This window comes from Rhinolophus hipposideros (genome assembly GCF_964194185.1).
Source record: "Rhinolophus hipposideros genome assembly, chromosome: 13".
NCBI lineage: Eukaryota > Metazoa > Chordata > Mammalia > Chiroptera > Rhinolophidae > Rhinolophus > Rhinolophus hipposideros.
Genome location: NC_138059.1, coordinates 26581019 through 26583779, shown reverse-complemented (window position 1 = coordinate 26583779; position 2761 = coordinate 26581019). Strand labels below are relative to the sequence as shown.

The following is a 2761-nucleotide window of genomic DNA, read 5'->3' as shown; positions in this document are numbered from 1 at the left end:
GCCCTTATGTGATTGCTGTTGTGAAATCATGAAATACATACAATTTTAAACTAATCTGGAAGTGAGATGAGTAGATGTTAAATAATCCTCTATTTCCTCTCAACATGTTTTACTGAAAAATTCCATTTTAAACAGTTACATGATTACAAGCTCTGAAATTAAATTTCATGATGAATAACTAAGCACCACTCTTCAGAGTCCCTGGGAGAAATCACATTCTCTGCAGCACAAACACTTAGAATAATCGATTGGGAGTCAATTGGCAAAGTACTTGAGATTTAATTTGCAGCTCTGAAGGATCCCCCTTCACTTCAGCTATTAGAAAATGTGCTGTAGCCCTTCCTTGTCCCATGTTGGTGAAGAAAAAGCAGGACTTCATCTTGCTTTGCTATTGTTTCACATTGTGATATATGATACCCCACTTGGTTTTAAAAAATATTTGTACCCCTTTTCCTTGACAAGAGGGCAGAGTACAACTTGACTACAGGTATGGCACACTTTCTGAATCAACATTAAGTCTTTCCGTTGCTTGAGTTTCTCTCAGTATAGGAGGTATATAATGAAAAAGAATTATTACAAGGGAAATTGGATCTTAGTAATACCAACATGGTATGTTGCTATGGATATATACAAAAACTTTATTCTGATGATAGTCCTCATGTTTTGGGAGAAAAAAAGAACCACAATTGCACAGCTGAAACAACTTCAGGCAGAAACAGACCATTTTCAAAGTTGTTTGAATATCCCAAAACTACAAAGCAAATGCAGTCAACCAGGATGGTCAGATGCTATTAGACTACCTCGCAGACAAGCACAGTTTTAAGGAAAAATATTTAGGTACTTTGCAAAGTTCCAATATGGATGCAGGAATTACTCTGGAGCACCAGAATATCTTTAGTTCTTTAGAGTGTTGGTTCCAGCAACAGATAGAAATGCTTTGAGTTCACTCTGGGGAAAACTGGCTTCTGAAATTTTAATGCAGAATTGAGATGTAGCCATGAAAGACCTTACATGGTTAAGAGATCATAGATAATAACTCTGTGAGTTCTCCACTTCAGTCTCTTCAGCTGTGAACATGGATCATTCATCGGTCTCTGTTTTCTTCAACCACCACAAAGGGCACAATAATTGTTGATGTCTTCCTTTACCAGCCACTGTGTCTTAATGCAATACAGACAATGTGTTCACATATTCTTCTCTGGTTGACTACAGTCGTCATAACAAATAAAGATGTTCGCAAATGCCAGAAGATCAAAAGATCTGGTCAAAGTTATTCAAAAGGTGTCTTCCCGTGTAAAGATCCAATTACAGAGTTTGTTGAATGCTTATGTTAACTTTGACTTTGATGGGACTCAAAAAAAACCCGAGGGCATGTGAATCTGTGCTTGTGAATGACTTCTTGGTGGCTTGTCTTGAGGATTTTATTGAAAATGACCATCTTTTCATATTTGAGACTTTTTGTCGCATCCACCAGTGTATCTGCATTAACATGTTGGCAGATAAACTGAACGTGACTCCAGAAGAAGCTGAAAGGTGGATTGTAAGTTTGATGAGAAATGCACGACTAGATGAGAAGATTGACTCTAAATTATTAGGTTGTGTGGTTATGGGTAACAATGCAGTCTCACCCTGTCAGCAAGTGATTGAAATGATCGAAAACCTTTCATTTAGAAGCCAAATGTTGGCCGTGAGTATTGAGAAGAAACTTAATCAGAATAGTACCAGGTTTCCCCCCAAATAAGACCTAGCCGGACCATCAACTCTAATGCATCTTTTGGAGCAAAAATTAATATAAGACCCAGTCTTACATAATATAAGATCTGGTCTAACATAATATAATATAATACCATTTGGTCGGGATCTGGAGAAAACTGGTTAAATTATCTGTGTCTCCGTTGCTTTATCTATAAAATGGGTATAAAATGTTTCTCAAAGTTGTTGCTAAGAATAAATGAGATTATAAATAAAAGAACTCTCACACAATGCTTGACCAGAGTAGACAATTCTCCCTGGATCACTGGATCAAAGTCTGGGTCATTCCTTGTTCACAGACTGAAGAAGGTTACAAGAACGGTATTTGATATGATTTCCAGTAAAAAGTTTCTACATGCCTTGACAACTTTGAAGCATTGAGTGAAACATTCATCTTCCTGCAACGATGCCACTCCTCGGCCCAGCATAGCTTGGCTGCACTGTGTCACTACTGATGAGGGTGCGTGGATACTGGCAGGGTGAAAAACAAGGGTCAGCACACTTTCTGTAAGGACTGTATCGTTAGCATTATAGTCTGTGTCCCGACGATTAAATTCTGCTATCCTTGGGAGAGAACAGCCATTGACAGTATATAAATAAACAAGCACACTGCTTTACAATAAAATTTTATTTATAGATACTGAAATTTGAATTTATATATATATTTTTTACTTTACACAAAATATATTTGCAATAACTTTTAGTATAAAAGCCATTCGTAGCTCACAGGTGGTACACAGACAGATGGTTGACTGAATTTGTTCTGTAAATGTGGAGAAGAGAACTGTGGGGACAGAGCCAGGAGTGCATTTTCCAGGTTCTCGGCCTCATGTGGAAAGGTGCTGGCTCAGGTAGTAAATGGCCATCAATTGTGATTGGATGGCCATCAGCTGTGGCTAGTTGGCCGTCAGCTGTAACCAGTGAGCCATTGGCCACTAATATAACTGCCATGGCTACGCTAGCAGAAAAATGGGGGCTAGCAAGAAGATGGTTGCTGGCAAGCGCGGAT

General features: G+C 38.4%; 1 pseudogene across 1 annotated transcript; it reads left to right on the top strand.

Moving 5' to 3' along the window:
• The first annotated feature begins 453 nt into the window (after positions 1-453).
• Positions 454-1741, top strand: LOC308506538 (eukaryotic translation initiation factor 3 subunit E-like; annotated as a pseudogene). The gene has a single exon. The product of its transcript is annotated as a eukaryotic translation initiation factor 3 subunit E-like (transcript).
• The last annotated feature ends 1020 nt before the right edge of the window (positions 1742-2761 follow it).